The sequence below is a fragment of the Lethenteron reissneri genome, chromosome 41 (assembly GCF_015708825.2).
Source record: "Lethenteron reissneri isolate LAM-NWPU_2019-01 chromosome 41, ASM1570882v1, whole genome shotgun sequence".
Taxonomy (NCBI): Eukaryota; Metazoa; Chordata; class Hyperoartia; order Petromyzontiformes; family Petromyzontidae; genus Lethenteron; species Lethenteron reissneri.
In genome coordinates, this window is record NC_083819.1 from 11,954,583 (window position 1) to 11,975,615 (window position 21,033).

General features: G+C 47.6%; 1 protein-coding gene across 15 annotated transcripts in view; it reads right to left on the reverse strand.

The window, feature by feature from the left end:
- Nucleotides 1–21,033, reverse strand: part of FUT8 (fucosyltransferase 8) — a 377,522-nt gene that overhangs the window by 92,612 nt on the left and 263,877 nt on the right. For all 15 annotated transcript variants that reach the window (XM_061568642.1, XM_061568643.1, XM_061568644.1 and 12 more), the window contains one exon: nucleotides 9,735–9,777. The gene's annotated coding sequence lies outside the window, so the exon portion shown is untranslated. The remainder of the gene's footprint in view (nucleotides 1–9,734; nucleotides 9,778–21,033) is intronic.

Sequence of the window (21,033 nt, forward strand, 5' to 3'; positions counted from 1 at the left end):
GTTGGTAACGCTGCACCGTCGTGCGACAAGAGCGCCGGCGCGGGAAATCAATTGCCGTGTCGTCATCGGAGCACAACGCGCCGTCCGCGGTGTCGCGACAAACGGCAGCGCGGACGTGCGGCGCCGTCGTCGGCGCGCGGCCCGAGAGCACAGCCGCCGCACAAGCGTGCTGTGGCCCCCGTGAGCGTGCCGTGTTGACCGTGAGCGCGCCGTGGCCCCCACGAGCGTGCCGTGTTGACCGTCAGCGTGCCGTGGCGACCGCGAGCATCATCCCGACGGGCCACGAGCGTTATACACGATGAGCGGCTTCGCGGCAGGTCCCACCGGAAGGAACTGATCTGGATCATCTCGGGAGGCAACAGATGCTGCTGCACGGACACTGTAAAGGATGACCGACGGGCGAGCGTCTTGGGTTCATGACAATAAACCCCTCCTCCTTGTGCTCTGTGCAACTTGTGCAATGCTCAAAGACAAAATTTCAACTTGTGCAGTTGGGCCCATTGCCCAAGTCAATTACCACAGTCATGTTACCGATGTCAGCTTCACGCGTGATTAACATTGCTTATGACTTGCGTACGGCAGGGCTCAAGTTGCGTCAATTTTGAGACGGCAATGGAATTGCAAACACCATCGTCGTCAGCAGTTTCCACGCGTACAACAAAAATAAAGATAAACCTCACGTTATTTGTGCGCACAAAACCAATAAACAAACATGACTGCAATTAATTCAGCATTCGTTTCTTTAAATGCACCATCAATCAATCAGTAAATTGTCAATTAAATCTAATAAGCGTTTGTATTTAAATCAATTCGTCAATGCTGAGCAACTGCAATTCCAAGGTCCTGACTCGTTGCACATCTCTTGAAGCGATTCATCGCTGTTCTGGCAGACCAGAGGACTTTTTTTCTCCATGGTTGCCGAGCAGAGGCCCAAAGGCCAAAAAACATCAATTTGTTCAGCAACAAACAGCACTGTCAAGACGTAACAGTTCACCCAGAGTTAATATATAAGCTTCAAACTAGATTTGCAGCTTTCGTGACTGCAGGAATTACTCTTTGGTTCTTTCGGTAAAGTCGCGTAGAAAATAAAATAATAATAGAATACGATGTTTCAGTTGCAACACAAGCAGCCATTATCAGGTAAGAATGAATGATGAAACACAGACTCGGGAACAGCACAGGCAGACACATGCAGAGAGAGGCACACACAAAGACACACCGAGCGAGACACTCACCAAGACAAACAGAAGGACAACGACTCTGTGCCGAGGCCTTAAATAGAGAAAGGGGGGGGAGGGGCCGGGGCAGAGAGAGGTCTGCGGAGGCAGACCAAAACGAGGGGACCAGCAGACAGACGAGGGGAGCAGTGTGGAATTCTGGACCAGTGGCCGGAGGAGAGACAATGGTTTGTGTTGCATTGCATCACACTTCTTAGTTTGACTAAATTTGCTTTCTCGAACTTTCGATTTTCTTGCTCTAAACCATTGTCTCTCCTCCGGCCACTCTGGTCCGGAATCCCACACTGCTCCCTCCTTGTCCCTGGTCCCACATCCCCAGTCCTCTCTTGTCTTGGTGTCTGTATCGCTCGGTGTGTCTTTGTATGTGCCTCTCTCTGCATGTGTGTCTGCCTGTGTTGTTTCCGTGTCTGTGTTTCATCATTCATTCTTACCTGATGATGGTTGCTTGTGTTGCAACTGAAACGTCGTATTATATTATTATTTGATTTTATTGTCTACGTGACTTTATAGAAGCTTCATCGCTTAAATGAGCATCGAGTCGGGGGAATCATCTCCCCTTTACAGCAGTGGGAATCCCACATTCCTATGGCTGAGGCAAGTCCATCCCACAGGACAACCCACTTTTGACCTCCCCATAAATTAGTACTCATTTTAACGACCTCGGGGGGATGATGGGTGGAGCCGTGCCGGTCTGGCGCTGCCACTGCGGTGTCGCTATGGCAATGCAGCGGTACCCCCCCCCCCCCCCGCCTCAGGGACAGTGCTCATTTGTTCCTCAGACGGAGCGTGTCGGTGACCACTGGACATGCGATTAATGTATCATCCCCACGTGTACACGGCGGGGCAGGAAGGCCCCCCCCCCCCACCCCCGCGTGGCGCTGCCTCTCAGCGCTTTGCTGGACTCACACAGCTGGAGGGAACGGCGGCGACCACCACTCCCGCGCCCTCCCACCGACACCGACACCACGGCACATGGCTATTGTGCCAGGGCCCCGTGAGTAGGGCCCCATCCTTAGGGCCCCGTGAACCCCGCAAGCCTCGCTCAGGCCCCGTGTGTTACACTTCACACGTGAAATGCGGGATACATTGCTTCTGTAGTGTTGTGATTCATCAAAGAAGCCTCGAGATAAACAGCATTACAATGTGGAAGAGGTATGTGGATGACACTTTCGTCATCTGGCCACATGGCCTCCCAGCATTGAACCACTTCTTGGACCACATCAATTCTAGACACCCATCCATCAGATTCACCATGGAAGTGGAGAAAGACGGTAAACTACCATTCTTGGATATTCTGTTTGAGAGAAGGCCTGACGGATCCTTGGGACATTCTGTCTACAGGAAAGCCACCCACACAGATTCCTACTTGAAACCGGATTCCCACCACCACCCATCTCAAAAGAATTCTCTCATCAAAACGCTATACCACAGAGCCCATGGCATTTCTGACCAACACCACCTGACCGGTGAATTAAGACATGTACATCGGGCCCTCAGGATGAACGGATACTCTGACCGCACTATCCGCCAAGCTGTTTCTCCCACCACACAGAAACAGCCACATGAAACTCCGACCAAAACTATCACGTTACCATACATAGCAGGCGTGACCAAAAAGATCTCCAAAATTCTAAACAAACATAAGATCCAAGTCCGATTCAGTACAGTGCATAAAATCCGTGATCTGATTCCATCTGTGAAGGATGTCGTTCCTTACAGTATCCTGGAGTCTACAAATTGAGTTGCATTTGTGGTGATTGCTACATTGGAGAAACGAAACGTCATGTTTCTGATCGTGTCCGCGAGCACAAGTCAGATCTGAAACACGGCAGAACTGATTCTTCGGTCGTTGCCGATCATTGCTACAACTCGATGGGCTCTCATGAAATTGTATTTTCCGAGACCAAGGTTCTCTGCAAACCTCCTGGCTACCATCAAAGGTTTGTACACGAAGCCATACAGATATACAAACACAGATATAATTTCAACCGTGATGATGGGTACAAACTTAGTAATCATTGGAAAGATGTTATCAACCACGCAAAAAAGACTTAATTACACATTTTTGGACCATCTTATCTGACAGGCACTATTTTACTTTACTTTACCGAGTGTTAACATCCCCAGTGTTTAACAGCACTCTCTTCATTGTTCAGCCAGCACTGGTATAAACATGGGCATTTTCATTCTTTTCTATCATGTGTATCAACAGGTGCTTGTACACACACATGTCCACGTACACTTGCACCCCACACTCTCTTTTGGCCTCCCCTCCCCCTCTCTGTCCAATGCGTTGGCGTGTGCAGCAGTAGTTGCTTGCGCACAACCACGTCCACGCCGCCGACTCTCGTGTACCACGTCGTGCATTCTTTTGGCCCCGCCCCCCCTCCCCCTCCCGATGCGTTGTACGTTGGCACTTCGTGCCGTCTTTGAGCCCCGCCCCCCTCCCTCCCGATACGTTCCATTCATTGGCTACCACATTCTGATGAGCCCCCCCCTCTCCTCCCCCTCAACTTACTTTTAAGGGATTACATCTTGAATCATTGCCTCACTTGATGCAGCAAATCTGGCTGTGACGGTCCCACCTGATGACGGAGACTTGTGTTGCCTCCGAAACGTCGTGATTTTTATTTTATTTTACTTTTATTAATTTTAATGTTTTGCCTACGTGACTTCACCGAAAAAACCTAAGAATATGAATCCTTGCAGTCACGAAAGCTTCAAATCTATAAGCATTACAATGTGTTCTCCATCAATAATAAATGTTCTTATGCAAGAAAGTTGTGCACAATGAAATCCGAACGGTGTTTATTGCAAACTTTTCGCAAACTGTGGCAAGAAACTTCTAAGAATGCGATCGTAATTCCTTTTCCATCACAACTAAAGTGATGTCATATTTTAAGTCCCAAAAGTCATCAGGTGATATTGAATAACACCCGATCACAAAACATTCGGAGATAATTATGTTTGCTACATCACTTCTGGTGTGGAGTGGCCTTACATCGGTTTGCACAAAGCTCAATTAACCTGGCAACCTGAGTTTGGTTGCTGGCAACAGCGAACACCGGCCGCAAGTGACTATCAACACCAAAGCGGCATCGTGGCCAAAGCCATTGAAGCCACCACACATCGCTGCCAACGCTCCCCTCCACCCTGCGCCAAAGCCCACAGACGCTGCACAGGAGAAGCGCAGCAAACCTCCAGGATCTGCCATGGCAGCCTCATCACAACATCTGCTCTTAAGGCTCGTACAGAGACCGATAGACCTATAGTCTCACACAGAGACCCACAGACTCACACAGAGACCCACAGACTTAGAGACCCAGACTTGCACAGAAACCCACAGACTGAGACAGAGACCCACAGACTCACACAGAGAACCACAGACTCGTACAGAGACCCATATATCTGCCCTGACTGTCTCATCCTAACATCCCTTGGCCTCCGAACTCATGGAGACCGTGCTGATGCCGGTCACGGCAATCAGACCTCCCCCGTGCTGCAAGTACGTCCCACCTGGCGGCAGCAGCTTTTGTTGGATCAAATCCTCAAATCATTGGGTATTGACTTAAAAAAATTAAAGCCAACACTCAACAGTTGGCAAACACGTTGGGTTTGAAAACAATTATAATCACAGTAGCCCGATTTTTTGTTTCAATTTAAAGCTTTCGTGACTGCAGGGATTCATATTCTTGGTTCTTTTGTTCTACGTGACTTTACCGAAAGAACCACGAATATAATTTTTTGTTGTTTCCCAAATATTTTACCTGCGAAAATCCCTTCAAGTGGAACATTTCATTGGCACGCGTGTCCAGGCACAAGCGGCAAACGAACGGCCGCACACGAATCGTACCCAAAACTACTCTTCACCTACACACTCGCGCACAGTGCAGTGCACCGATACGGTTCATCGTTGCTTCTAACACACGACGGTGCACAGCTGCTGCTGCCGCCGTCTCTCGCGGCATAATGGCACTTGATTTCTGTCGGGCTGCTGCATGGCGGACAATCTCTGGCAAGTGTGACCGGCCACTCTAAATGAAGGTGGATGGAAATGGATGCAATTTCTAAATCTGATGGCGTGACAATAGCCACGCTTCAAAAGCTTCCGTGATGAAAAAGCCGTCCCTCTGACTGGCCGCCGCAGCACTACTTGCCCGGTTATTTTCTTTCCCACGTCTACTATGTGAGCTCAGTTTTCACTGTGGAACTTTTTTAAATTGCCCATCGGATGGAATATGGTGCGCGCCACGGTGGCGAAGATTGTTAACGACCTCGCCGGGTACACAGGAGGTCGTGTGTTCGGTCCCGACCCTGCTGCCTGCTGCTGTATATTTGGAGCTTGCAATCTCTCCCCGTGGTCACGTGGATTTCTCTCCGGGTCCTCCGGTTATTCCCTCCACATTTAGAAACATGCGTTTAGAGGATTTGGCTGCTATACATTTCCACGTGATAAGCCACTTCGTTGAGCTATCATTTGTGGCCAGGTCGCTTCTGAAAAAGAGCTACAGTCGTTCAGTTGGCCTTGCCTGGTAAAATAAAAAGTTTAATTTACAGTTCACTTGAAATTAACAATAATTGACTGGTGCAATTTTTGAAATCATTATTATTATTATATAAACGCTACAGGAACCACCACCTGATGTGAGCGTGTGTAGAAGGTACGCCGAGCATGACACATTCTGTTTGTCTGCCCAGAAACCCTGAGGAGGCTAACCTGGGGGGTTACCCCGGAGGCCACTCCGGGGGCTACCCCGGGTAGCTCACGGCGTCCAGGGCTCCGCCTTCTCCAGCCAAGGCTTCGGTCCGTTTGCTCCTGCTGCGAGCGAGGCTCTGCTTAAAGTGTGCGTCCCCAAGGTGATGCCTTCAACACTTTTTAACCGATCCTATAACCAGGCTCAGCAAGGCAATTTCAAAGCTATTAAGGTCCCCTTCGCTTCGTCTTGCTCAATACCGTTTTGTACTCGGGGCAGAAACGGCATTGTTAGGGATGGGTAATGCAGACATCCTGACTGTGAGGAATTAACCAACGAGCTCCTGAGCCTCAGCTCAACACGATTACGCGTTAACTCATGTTAGCTCATGGTAACTTAATGATTTCCGGCTCAAATGAGCATTGGGGCACCTGTGCTCATCTCTGGTTTACAGCCCTGAGCCAGTGGCGGAAATTCCACATTTCTATAACAGGGACGTGACCGTTGCCTGGGAAACCAATGATGACTTCCCCACAAAAGTGCTACAAATTTTCCCCCACGCCGGTGGGTATACGATGGGCCGAGTCAACACCGGACCACGACTTCAACTCGCAAAAAACTTTCCGATGTGAGAGCCGCTTGCTCTCGTGCCAAGTCGGCCGGCCGCGTTGCTAGTTTTCGAGGTGAACGTGGGAACGGCGAGTGTCGTGGCACCTCAGTGGGAATGATGCATCGTTGGCGGTTTACTTTCGGAACAGAAAACTCGTTTTGAGTCACTGCCGTTGACCTGATGCACCGAGACATTTCACTGGGCGCTTTGACCTCCCATGGAAGGCAATTTACACAATGGCCGCTCGACGTGCTCCGTGCCAGACAATGCCCATTATAATAAAAATACTCAGGAGAAAGTGTTAAAAAAATCAAACGCTAAAATACTGAACAATATTTTACTGACAATAGAAATAGGAACAATGACATGCCAATTTGCATTTTAATTCATGAATACGGAAATGTACGTCCCAGCAGGCCCCTGTTACGAGTGGCCACTAAACGGCATCTTGTATTTATTCTATTTATCAAAATATTTCACCTGTAAAAAAAATAATTCCTCGAGATTTTGACGTCTCGTTTTGCAAAGACGTCTAGAATTAAATTCATACATTTTGTGCGCTATATGTAATTTTTAAACTGTAATTACTGAATGTTGAATGACAACATTTACTCACTAATATATTTATCAATAGCGTATCACACCCAAGGAAATACTCAATGCCAATAACTTATATATATTTATATAGATATATTTTTTTCAACTGCTGCTGAGCACAGGCCCAATGCCTAAAGCGTCAAAGCAGCCAGCAACATTATAACAGTTAACACACGTGTGCTTTCTCAGCGTAAACCCATCGCAAATATAAGCAGTTTGTTCTCCTATAACGCGGTGGTAGTTGTGTTCCTGAAGAACACGACGTTATGGAAATATCATGTTACAATAACAACCATCGATCCAATGGAAGGTAGGAGGTTTTAAAAACACCAACATGGCTGACCTTTTTCATGATAATTAGTGATGTCATTTTGATTTTTACGTCTTCTTTTATAATGACCTTGTTTAAGTTAGATAATGATTTTTTTTTAAAGCATGAAAATTTGTTTTAAAAAATGCGTGCTCCAGTGTTAGTCGCGAAGCCACTCATTTTAGATACATTTAACAAAGTTGTATGCAAGGCAAGACAACTAATATAGGGTATAGCACAGTCCACAATAACACGTGAGATGCGTACGCAGGCTGAACACAGACTGAGACGCGTGGGTAGCATCTTGAGGTATCCAGCAGCATCCCAATGCCTTGTACGACGCTACGCCGAGGCAGCCGTACGACCGCTTATTCCTACTCGCGTGACGTAGTTATGTTCACTTATTCGCGTTATATATCCAATTCACATCCGCGTTGTGTTCCCTGATACATTCATAAAGTTACATCAATTTGCGTTACGAAAACAAGCATTACAATAGAACGGACCGTTTAACTGGTAGCAATGCTCGCTATCCGTGGTACACGCAACACACCACACTGTCAGGCTTTCAAAATATAAAAATAAAGTCTTTGAAATGAGCAAAGTTTTTATAACAACTTGGGAAGAGCGACGATGATGGGAGGAGGGAATGCCAAGTGCAGCAGCGCGAGGGAAGAAGCAGAAAGAGACGTGTTGTGACCTGCAGCGGGGCAAATGAGTGGGTGAGTGAGTGGGTGAGTGAGTGGGTGAGTGAGTGGGTGAGTAAGTGGGTGAGTGAGTGGGTGAGTGAGTGAGTGAGTGGGTGAGTGAGTGAGTGGGTGAGTGAGTGAGTGGGTGGGTGAGTGAGTGGGTGGGTGAGTGGGTGAGTGAGTGAGTGAGTGGGTGAGTGAGTGAGTGGGTGAGTGAGTGAGTGAGTGGGTGAGTGAGTGAGTGGGTGAGTCGGTGGGTGAGTGGGTGGGTGATTGAGTGGGTGGGTGAGTGAGTGAATGAGTGGGTGAGTGAGTGGGCGAATGAGTAGGTGAGTGAGTCGGTGAGTGAGAGGGCGATTGAGTGGGTGTGTATTAGACAAAACAGCCAGTCTTGTAGACAGAGTCCCCGGAATGGGTGGGAGAATCGATGAGCAAAGTTCATGGGAACAGTAACCACGGCAGTAGTAGCGATAGAAGAGTGATAGGGAGGCGACTAACAGCCGGTGGGAGAGTGAATGAAGCTAATTATCGAGTGCTGGATTGTCAGTCACCCTGGCTGCTTCATTCTGAATTCTATCCGGGGCAGTGAGAAAGAAACTGAGTGCTCCACCCCGGCTATGAATGATCTGTCGTGAGATGTTAACTACCTCGCCTGGTATGCAGGAGGTTGTGGGTTCGATCCCGACCCTGACGCCTGCTGTATATTTGGAGTTTGCATGTTTCTCTCCCCATGGTCGTGTGGATTTTTCTCCGCTTTTCCCCTCCACATTTAGAGACACGCATTGACAGTATTTGGCTGCTATACATGTCCACACGATAAGCCACTTCATTGAGCTATCATTTGTAGCCAGGTCGCTTCTGAAAAAGAGCTACATAGCTCAGTGAACCTTAACTGGTAAAAATAAAAATGTCAAAGAGTTTTTGTATTGTTTAGTTTATACAGGGAGGAACAATATGTTCCACACTGCCCACCAGGGATTTTTTGTCTGTCTGACTGTCTGTCGTGCATATATAGATAATATAAATAGCTCTTTGATTGGTGGAGACCTACTGCCGGGTACGGAGAGGGGAAGTGCCTAAGGGAGGAGGGTCGGGGGAGGGGCCTAAGGAAGGGGGGAGTCAGGAGAGGGGCCTAAGGGAGGGGGGTCAGCGGAGGGGCCTGAGGGAGGGGGGTCAGGGGAGGGGCCTAAGGGAGGGGGGGTAAGTGGAGGGGCCTAAGCAAGGGGGAGGGGCCGATAATTAAGGGGGCTGGCTACCTGGCTGGCTGCCTGGCTACCTCAAGTCACGTGATCTTGTACACAGGTAGGAACAACAGGTTCCACACTGCCCACCAGGGATTATTTGTCTATCTGTCGTGCATATTTGTCTGTCGTGCACGAATGTGCTGTCCAACCAAGTTCCTACCTGCCCACTCCGAAGGAACGTGTTCCAGTTCGCTCGGGTTTTTGCAGCCAATGGCAACTTACAGGCTGCTAAGACGGGACATGGTCGGTCATAAGAAACCAGGATGGGCGTGGGGCCACTCAAACAAGCACCTGGGCATCAGAGAGAGAACATCGCAGACAGTGGCACACAGAGAGAGAGAGAGCAGCTCACCTCTGAATTGGAGTGATCGCACCTCAAATGTTCGGCAAGCCGCCTGTAACAACAGAAGAAAAAGCAACGCTTAGTGTGAAATCTATCATTCAGCTGCCCACATGAGGCATTTGCGGGCCACGAAACATTTGACATTTACATGCAAATTACAGATTGACATGCTAATCTCTAGCAATACAATTGCCGCCTCTTCAGCACCGAAGTCGTGAGGTTATCAGGCTCTCCGATCTTACACTTACATGCAAATTCCATCTCTAGCCCCGCCCACTTACCCTTGGGTTGCACCCATCTCAAACCTCTATAACCTCCTGCTGCAGCAGCTCTCCCGCTATATTTCTCCTGCCTCAGCAGTTCTCCTGCTGTATTTTTTCACCTGAAGACGATTGCTTGTGTTGCAACCGAAACGTCGCAATTTTTAATTACTTTTCTATCTACGTGAATTTACCGAAAGACCCAAAGAGTATGAAACATTGCAAGTTATTCTTTTTTGCATAACACTCTCATGACTAGCGGTGGTGAAGTAAATTAAGTGGTAATTCCTGGGATTATCGATGCACGCTGACGGTCATGTGACTCGGCATCGCCGTGCCACGTGACTCGTCTGTCACGGCCCATCACAACAAAAGACCCAGGTATCGGCCATGGTTACAGCAATCGTAAGGCAGTCACCAGTTTGAACCATTTTAGATAATTACTACTACGAGCCAAGAATGTATGTTTGTGTGTAACGCGCGTGACGTCACTCCACATTCCGCACCCCCCTGTCATGAATATTCATGAGTGGGTGGATTTTTACACTCGCGCAGGTCGAGCGGAAATAAAAAAATGCAAATTCGCTTCAAGTTTCACGTTTCTTTATTGAAAGTGAATCTAATAAATAATTATACGTAGCAACAAAGTGGATTTGGTGTCTTATTTATTTCTTCAGCACTTGACACAAAAGGTAAGTCTAATTTATGCTTCTACATTATAGTAAAATAGACAGTGACTTTAAACAAATTGAAGGTCAGTTATATACAGTGCTACAGTGAACTGCAGTGAGGTGTTTGATGACTTCGTTTTGTGCCAGATTCACTGCCATTAATACGGTGCTACAGTGAAATGCTGTCAAGTGTTTGATCATGTACTTTTGTGCAAGATTCACTGCCATTAAATTTACACAGGATACAATTATACTCTGCTCAATTTTTTAGTAAATATTACAGCTTCCGTCCTAGGACGGGATAAAGGCAAGTAATGGATGTACACACAAAGCATAAACAGTTCGTGTACAAATCAGTTATTTGGTAATGCTGCTACTGACAGTGGTGCAAACAGTCGGGTAGAATAACAACTGAACACATTCCTCAATGACAGTGTGGCATCATAAATAAAATAGGCAACGACTAGCTTTCTTTGACTACGGTGTCATTGACAAATGTGAGTTTCTTAATCGATATAAAAATATATAAACACAGCGGCTGAGCAGAGGCCCAAAGGTTCCAAACGTTGTGATTAATCAGAGTTTATCTTATCTTAATGTAATTTATATTGCGCCTGAATCAAGGTGCTTTACAGATAATTAAGGAGGGTACGATGCGTGTGAACGTGACAGTGGAGGTGAGGTGAATGAAATAGATGAGAGGAAGCAATGGGTGGCCAATCTGTGATGCGTGAGTTTGGTGAAAGCGAAATTGATGACGGTAAATGATGATGAACGGGTTGAATGAGTGGGGAATGAGTGATAGCCATGTAATGAGAATATGAAGATGGAACAGTAACGGTGGTGGTGGTTATGAGGATTAAGGGTCGTGGAGGTGAGCAAGAGAACAAGAAGTGAGTTTTGGGTGAGGAGCAGAGGCTCGTGAGCGAAGGTGACCACTTAATGTGGAGGGGGATGTTTGTTCCAGTGAAGGGGGTGGGCGAGAAGAGAGAGAGAGCGACAGCGTGGATTGAGCACAAGGAGGAGGAGGAAAAGAGAGAGACAGCAAAGATTGAGAATTGAAGCAGGGTTTACAAAATAATGCCAAAACAAGAATTTACGTATTTCGGTCTTTGCAAAGAAAAACCACTGATAATAAAGCATCTCCCACACACTTTGCCTTTTTATCATTTCTGTTTCATGGATGTTGGATCCATGCAGTGTGATGTATCGCAGAAGAACATCCAATCGAGATGACGGTGTAAACATCACAGACGCATGAAGTTATGATCATCACACCGAGTGACAAGAGCGCGACCGTGACACCCAAGCTGCAAGACCACAACGTGGCTGGCGTTGGGAGGTGCCGTGTCCGCGCTGTTTGACTCTCCTTGCCACAGCTGCTGCTGCTGCTGTTCGGTTTAACAGCGCGTGAATGCCAGCAATAATCCTCATTCTTTGTTACGCCTGGGGGCTCCCGCTCGGATACGTGGCCAATCCGTCAAGTTATTTTTGGGTCCCAAATACAACAATTGGCATAATCAAAGGTCCGCACAGATATGTCTGAGAACCATTCGCTGCACTGCCTTCTAGAGACCACCTCTTCGGCATGCAGGTGGGTGTCTGACCTACGCAAACCTGAGTGGCCTGTAACCGTCCGCACGGCATGGCCTAGCGCAGCAGCAGCGTCAGCTGAAAACACTCGCAAAGTGATTTGATGCTCAATATGCAGCAAGGCGCTGGTGCTCATCTTCCATTTACAGTCCTGAGGGCAAGTGAATGGGGAGAAAAAAATCCACATCCCTATGGCAAGGGCGAGTCTCTCCAGAGGACAACCACCGCTGACTTCCATCACAAAGCGGTGCTCCCCCCCCCCCCCAAACGAGGACGTGAACCCACGACCTCCCGAATGCGAGCAACTTTTACTGCACGATGGCACGGCATCTGTCGCAGGAGCGAACGTGGGAATTTTACCGGAGAGGAACTCAACTTTATCGGCCTTGTAAGGTCGAGTTGCAGAATATTCAGTGATTAAGTAAAAAAAAGCAATGTGCACAGAAGAGTAGGTCTGCGATAGCAGGGGCCGCCAGGACCTGTCGTGTGATTTATGATACGATTCAAATGTCCCATGTGCTTTTGTAAAGGGCACATCACTTATAACACAACAGATTATACCACGGGCAATTGGTGGTTCATATACTCCCGGGAAACACAATGCTTCGTACCATAGTCCTCACCGAGCTTCAAGCTTTTAGCTTTAAACATATTTATCCTAAGCTGCTTTGAATTTAATGAACAAATAAGGGCATAAATAACTTTAAACACAATTTATCATAAACCAATATGCAATCATTCTTGTTCTTTTATCGCTTTGGTCCTGCATCTCAATTAGCTATTGTAACTGGTTGGATGCACTAAGAGCGCTTTAAAATACTAAATATTTTTCCAGAGTAAGCGGCACTAAATTACAAACCCATTTAAACAGAAAGAGTTGGCAGCACTTTCCAATGCATCCTGGCAAGGCCGCACGCCCGTGCGTGCGGCCTGAGCTGCTGCAACCATCGAGTGGCACACACCACGCGTAAACAAAGCGGCGGGGGAAAGCGCGAGGCTTAGCTTAATTAATGTGCGGCGAGGCGGCGTCGTGATGTATGTATGTTGAACTTCTTTCGCACTCATAATAGAAGCTTTTTGGGTTAGATCGCGTAAATATATAAATGTGTCGTTAAAACCCGACACCACCCGACACAGCCAACTAGTAAGGGTTGTCACGTAAGCAGAACGTGGCCAATTTGTCACTAGTACAGCACACCGGTGTGTTGGAGAGCCAAGCCACAACATTTACAATCCGAGTACGACGTTTCGCCAGTAATTACAACTAGCTTCATCAGGCGACAGCCAGATTTGTGGAGAAGTCCACCTGTTTCATTTAGCCAACCGTGCTAAGCCGGAAGGACAAATACTTAAACTCAAACGAAGTAAAAAAAAAAGCGAGTTTTCAATCTAGATGATGATTTAAAAGTGCATAGCTCAAGTGGCTTCCTAATATCGGTAGGAAGAGAGCGTTCCAGACGGCTGCAGAAGCAGATCTGAAAGAGCGCGATGCGGTGACCGTCTTTGTTCATCGACGAGCCAAAAGCCGCTGTGAGGATGATCACCGGAGTTCGCGTGATGGCTTATGCTCCTTGTCGAGATCAGCGAGGTATCGTGGTTCATTGTGGCGAGCACTTTGTGTGTAATGAGTGCGACCTCACAATGCATTCGTTCGGCAACCGGAAGTCAATACAGCTCGGCAAGCACTGGACGGACATGGTCACATCTTGCAGTAGCCGTCACGTGCCACTGATAAGAGCGGTACAAGCATTCTCTCCATCCCAATGACATACGACGCGGCCTCCGTGGAGACTCTAAGCCGTCTTTGAGCGTGGGGGCCTCCACCAACAAAGTGAGATTTTATCTCCACGCTCGTGAGTAATTATTATGCAATTAACGCCATAAACCATCTTCTTAGAAGGTGCCAAACAAACACAACGTGCATATTTAAACTATAAAAGATAAATGTATAATAGTCACCGCGATATCATGCAAAGGCACGACTTCTTAATGAATTCATGATATGCAGCCGCAGGGTGCAACTTAAACTGCAGGATGTTTAGCAAAATAAGTTATCGTCGATTTTTTTTTTGTCGGGCATGCCGGATGAAAATGTAATGCGACACATTAAATGTTATACAGTGACGTTGGTATATTTCTCATGGGCCAGGATTCTGGAATCCTCTGATGGGAAGAGAACCTCTCCACCATTAAGAATCGTAACGTTATCAACTCCACATTCCGGTGCTGGATGATGGCGAGGGAAAACAATCCTCGTGTAGTTTGTGACGTTATGAGAAGACACAATGGGGGTGGGAGCGCTGGGAGAGGTGGTCTTGGGCTCGGAGCTTGCAAACTTTTGAGCCTGCGTGTCAGGCCCAAAACATTCTCTCTCAAAGCAGCTTTGGTCAATTATTTCCTTCCTTGTTTTCTTCTCATGGTCATGGTTTTGGTACTCCAGACCCATAACGTTGTCTTCACGTGGGTTTTCGTAACTAACATTAAATCGTTTTGGTGCTGTTTACAGCCTTGAGCTAGTGATGCAACTTCCACATTCCTATAGGGGGGGGTGAATATTAATTGGACAAACTGCTCCCGACAAAGTGTTTTCTCTATTTTATCAACGCCGCATGGATGATGGGCTAAATAAACCCCAAATGTGGATTTGAAACTCGAAACTTTCCGATAGCGAGCCGCTTGCTCTACACCGCTGAGCCTCCTCGCCGCATTACAGAGAAGGAACGCTCAACTAAGATGACAAAACCGATATTGTCAGCTGTGTCCAAACATCCGTGTTTCTATCCGCCACGTGTTTTTTTTCCAGCAGGCACACTGCACGCACCTTTAATGCTTCTTAAGTACGACAAAGGTCAGTTCTTTTTTTCCTCCAATACTTTGGGAATTGAAATTTCACACATGTCTAACTGTGCCCAACTCCTGTCATCTGAGATGTAAGTCTTTATTGACATCACCGCGTGCAATTGTACCATAAAGCACACGGGCAGAGCGCTCCACTTCGTTAGCAACATTAAACGGAGCCTCTACAGCCCAGCATATATTTACTCACAGAAGCAAATGTTTCTTGAGTCCCATGCACCCCCCGCCCCGTAAAATCCCACCAAACTGAGCGCGCCATTGCTTAATAAAGTACTCTTTGCTACACTCCTACAAAGGTTACGAAACGCGGCACTGTCAGAATCTAGTTTAAACTTCATATCAGTTTATAATCATATCAGTTGCCAAGCTCTCCGCCGAAATGACATTGCCGCGAAGGTTACGGGCGCATCCCTCCCACCAGAGCACCGCGCACTGCATTGTGCCCGAACAGCTGCATAAAAATTACGCCATTCCTTTCTACGATGGGCAGTGTCAAACAGTGTTCCCCCCACTTAAAAAAAAACGACAAGGGACAAAACAACCGGCAATTTTCGTGCCGCTCTGCATCTTCAAAGATGTGTCTTGGGGAAAATATAGCGCATCAGAGGTCCCCCACACACCCACACGACTCTCCCCTGACACTTGTCGGTCGGCCACACCGACTCGTCGTGCGGTAGATGCAGACGCTTCGCTCGCCCCACGATATATCCGCGACACGGCTCTGAGGAACGCCCCTTTGCGAGAGGGAAACTATCACGGTCTGGGTGCCGTCACCCAGCAGCCACCCTGGGCAGGGTGGTGGTTATGGTGGTGGCGAAGATGATAAAGCTGCCGAGTTGAGATACGTTCCTGCACTTTGTGAAATCTGAGCTGAGATTTCCACCAGAGAGTCGTCTGACTGCATGCACACATCTTCAAGTGGAAGCGTGGCTTCTCCGCAGCAGAATAACGCAGGAGCTTCATATGCGTTTTCTGATGTCTGGTCATCAGCTTGACTGGATGGTGGTCAATTACTAACAAAATACACAAGCGGACAGTACGACTCCTTCCCATATCTGTCCCTCCACGTATAAAATACAAATAATTGTACACATCCCATCAGCCACAAGACCTTCCGGCAGTCCATCATTTCAGCAACTTTGGCTCAACACAAGTAGATGCTTGAACATATAGATGCTGAAAAATGAATTCCAAGCCCGTTTAATATTCGATAGACGTGTTCACGTTTCCTTATTTTGTTAATTTATACCTCTCAGAGAATAATATACTAACACGCTCGCTCGTTGGGAGGTCAAAACATATTTTTTTGGTTCATCTAAGTGAATGCCAAAAAATATGATTGTAACAGGGGATATAAAGGGTCGAATACATACGAATTCTGGATGAATTCTGAAATAGTCACCGTGAGTTGAATACTCTTGCGGCCGAGCCGTCTGCGTTGTGTCCAAGCGTGAGCCGGGTTAATCGTGGGTGCGCGATCCCGACGGCCGGCCTCCGTTTCCACGACCGCTCCCTCCCAACACCCCCCACCCCCCCCCAACCTGCACAATCACGGAGCTCTGCACCGCCCTCCGTTCTCGACGTCCGCGTTCAACATCAGCTCAACTCCCCACGTACGTCTTTGCGGCCGATGTTAACAATTCCTCATCGATCGTTGGGTTAGGCCACGTAACGATCCGACCTACTTCCCATCGTAAGACCGTGCCCCACCATCCGGACAAAGCCAAAGGCATTCTTCAATTCTCGCGCGGTTTTGCAACCGCTGAGCAACGCGCCGATGACGATTGGTGCGGCTCGCCACTTAGAACTGCGCAAAGCGTCTCTCGGGGCATAATCCAGGAAGCCAGAACAACCGCGTCACCTAACCCTGCTTCTTGAAGAGGTGTCTGAATCGCTAAGGAGTGGCTCGTTAAACGCTCGAACACTGCGTGACAACACAAATTTGTTTGGCTACGTCGGGTGGCGGAGGGTGTCACAACACATAGCATTACGTGGCCAACTCCCCCAGGTCGAGCGGACAAACATTTTTTACGCAAATTCGCTTTAAATTTTATGTTTTTTTATGATCAAGTAAATAATTCTACGCAGCAACAAAGTGCTTTTGCGGTCTCTATGTATTTCTTCAGCACTTGAAACAAAAGGGAAGTCAAATTTTTGCTTTTAAATTATAATATATAAATTTCTCCGTGATTTTCCAGACATTGTATCGAATTCAAATTCATTTCAACCCCAGCGAGTGAAAGCAGAAGAAAATAAAGTATCAGAGCAGTGATTTTTAACTAAATGAAGGTCAGTTAAATGCAGTGCTACAGTGACATGAAGTGACGTGTTTTATGACGTAGTTTTGTGCAAGAATCATTAATACAGTGCTACAGTGAAATGCAGTGAAGTGTTCAAAATATCGTATACCGAGAAATCTTCCCAAGTCCTTAATTTCATTTTTTTTTAGTTAAGAAAAATGTATTTACGTGCAACAATTCCTAAAAAAATGTACAATCACACAATATTACAGCTTCCATCCGAGAACGGGCAAAAGGCTAGTGGACAAAGATTTTTGCTTTCAATCTTGTTCTAAAATATAACATCAACAACAAAGTGCATCTCAAGGCAGGGTGCACAACGGGGTGTATGGGCATTAACGGGGTGTATGGGCATTAGCGGGGTAATGGGCGCTAGCGACGAGGGCGTCTCGCAGGATGTTCAATGAATACACAGCATAGCGGGGGAACGGACACTTAGCCACATGACTAATGCACGTATGGAAAGGAGCGAAGATGCTTTACAGAAACAGTCAGCAGTTAACATTGCGCCGTGTTCAATCGGCTGTCGTCCCTGGAATGGCACAGGAGTGCTGCGGTGGCGATGTGTTAACTATATCGCCGAGTAAACCAGAGGTCGTGAGTTCGATCCTCACCATGATGCACGCTGTATATTTGGAGTTTGCATGTTCTTCCCGTGGTCGCGTGGATTTTTCTCTGGGTCCTCCGGTTTTCGCCTCCACATTTCTCAACGTGTGTTTAAGAATATTTGACTGCTATACATCTCCACGTGATAAGCCACTGCTCGTTGGGCTATCATTCGTGGCCAGGTCGCTTCTGAAAATACATCTACACAGCTCAGTGGGCCTTACCTGGGTTAAAAATAAAACGTAGTTTTTAGTAATTTAGGTAGAGGAAGAACACTCGAGACTCGGGGGCGGATAACAAGGAGCGACACGCGTTCTCGCGGGAGCTGCCGGGTCAACGGCCGGACCGCTACACGAGGCCTCCTTCCCCAACGCGGGGCAACGTGGGGACCACTCTGGTTGGCGCTGTCGGCCTTCACCACCGGGGCGCCCCTGGCGGAGGTGATGCTGGTAGGAAGGTGTCTATGATGACAGGATGGTCTATGATGACAGGAATGTCTCTCTGATTACAGAAAGCTCTATATGATAGCAGGAAGGTCTAAACGATAATAGTTAGGTAGAAATCTTGGGCTCAAGGGTGTCTTGATACGAGTGCAAGAGGCAGAGTATATTCCTCAAATTGCAATCATGAATTAGTTTTTGCTATGGGGCATTTCCCAGTTCATTTGAGTAATAGAAATGTCCACTCACTAAACATAGAGGTTATTATTCTAGCAAAATATATTCTTCATAATAAAACTTTGACATGCGAACATATTTAAAGTCTGTCAAGAGATTATCTGATTGAACAGGATTCATATCCGTCATGAGGGCATCATCCGCGCCCGATCTGACGATGTCTGATCCTATGCGCAATTTCGATCCAATTCTATTCTGTGAGAGCGATCGTCGCAATTGACTCCAGACGGAGGTGACCGCGAGCCCGTGGCTGCGAGCCGCTGTAATTCGTGCTCTGACCTGGCCACACCCTCCGTGCTCACATCCCGCTGGGAGACGCCGCGGCCCCGACGATTCCTCTCGAGCTCGGAACAATCATTCGCTCGCGCTGTGTAACAAAATAAATCCGCAGACAATCCTCCTCCTCTGCTCCTTCTCCTCCCTCGTCTTCCCCCATCCTCATTTCCCTCCTCATCCCCCCTCCTGCTCCCTCCTCCTTCTCCTCCTCCAACCCTCTTCCTCCTCAGCAGCAGCTGCTCTGCCATCGCTGCAAACTCCTCCACTGCGCTCTTCTGCCCCCCCTCCTCCTCTCCCCACCTCATAACCCCATCCCCCCTCCACGCAAAAAAAGTACAGGTTTCCTTTTAAAGATCCCATCAGCCACGTGGCCTTCTGCGAGTTCGTAATTTCAGAAACATTTATCTAACACAACCAAACTCTGGACCCGTTCCATATTTACCAGAGGGTCAATGCCTATAAACATCTGGCAGTGCACTGGCATTGGTTCAATCAAGGCTGACTGCTCATGAGATACTGAATGTGAAAAACTGGTCCAGAGTTTGCTTGTGTTAAAAAAAAACCCAATGCTCTGGAAATTATGCACTCCCAGAAGGCCTGTAGCAGACGGTGAAAAGTAAAAAAAATCTAACTTCATTTGTGCGTGGAGGGACAGAGACGGGAAGGAGGCTTGTCGTCTGGCAGGCGGCATTTGTGTTGCTGCGTTAGGAAGCTAAGCGAGAGCTCTAGCTTGACGCAATGTAAACACGCAGCTGAACTCAGATAATCACGACACCTCCACCCAAGGTAGTACGGTACGCGTATTAATGAAGATGTAAAATGTGCCATTAATTTTTATTACATTTGTAATAGGAGCGTTATGTAACTTGTGAAATTTTTACTGCCGTATTTTTGCTGCTGTGTGAAGACGGTCCCCGTGGGCACGCACGAGGCCGAGTTGCGATGAAGGCCTGCCGCACAACGTCGCCTTGCTGCGAGAGAACCGTTTTTAGAAATACGACTTCTCTTCCAGCGTTGTTTTGTGCAGCTCGAAATGTCAAATTAACTCCTCTTCCGGTTTGTACAGGATGGTGGGGTGGGCGGCGGGGTGGGTGGCGTGACGGGTAACACTCGTGCCTCACAGCAAGAAAGGCCTGGGTTCAATTCCCGACTACAGGTGCCTTTCTGTATGGAGTTTGAATGTTCTGCCCGGGTCCTGCATGGGATTTCCTCCTGGTTCTACGCTTTCCTCCCATAGCAAAAACCACGCAATGTAAACTGGCATTGACCAAACATCGCAATGCTCAAAAATGACATGCAAGTTACTCGGCTGGGATCACACAGCAACAGCAGCAGCAACATTGACGACGACTGCGAAAAGTTTACAGGACTCTCCTGAAAAAGAGTCTTGAAAACCGGAGTGGCTATCCTGGGTTAACAAGCGTAATAATCATAATATTTTTTCATTCTACACGAGCTGCCTGTTATTATTTAATATTTACAATGTATGTGAAACATGGGTGTGTGCCACAGTGGCGAGATGTTAACTACCTCGCCTGCTATACAGAAGGTCGTGGGTTCGAACCTGACCCTGACACGTGTATATTTGGAGTTTGCGTCTCTCTCCCCATGGTCGCCTGGATTCTTCTTCGGATACTCCGGTTTTCCCTTCACATTTGGAAACAAGCGTTTAGAGTATTTGGCTGCTATAAATTTCCACAGGGTAAGCTACTTTGTTGTGCTATGACTTGTGGCCAGGTCGCTTCTGAAAAAGAGCTACATAGCTCAGTGGGCCTTAACCTGGTCAAATTTAAATAGTTGTAATAGTTTATAGAGTGACATTCACGTTCCCTAAAGAAGGAGCGACAGTCCACTTAGGAGGCATACAGCAGCGTGTCGGCAGTCGAGGCCTCTGGAAGCAGAGCTATTGGCCCACGCAGAGATCATTGCGCACAGGAGACACCCACATCACTGGTTACAAGGTGGTCCCCTGTGCGAGCATGGTGCTGATCCATCTGTGCGGCGTTTCGAGTGTTGTACAGATGTGTATGCAGCACGAGGAATTGGCCAACCATCCTAAGCAGGACCGT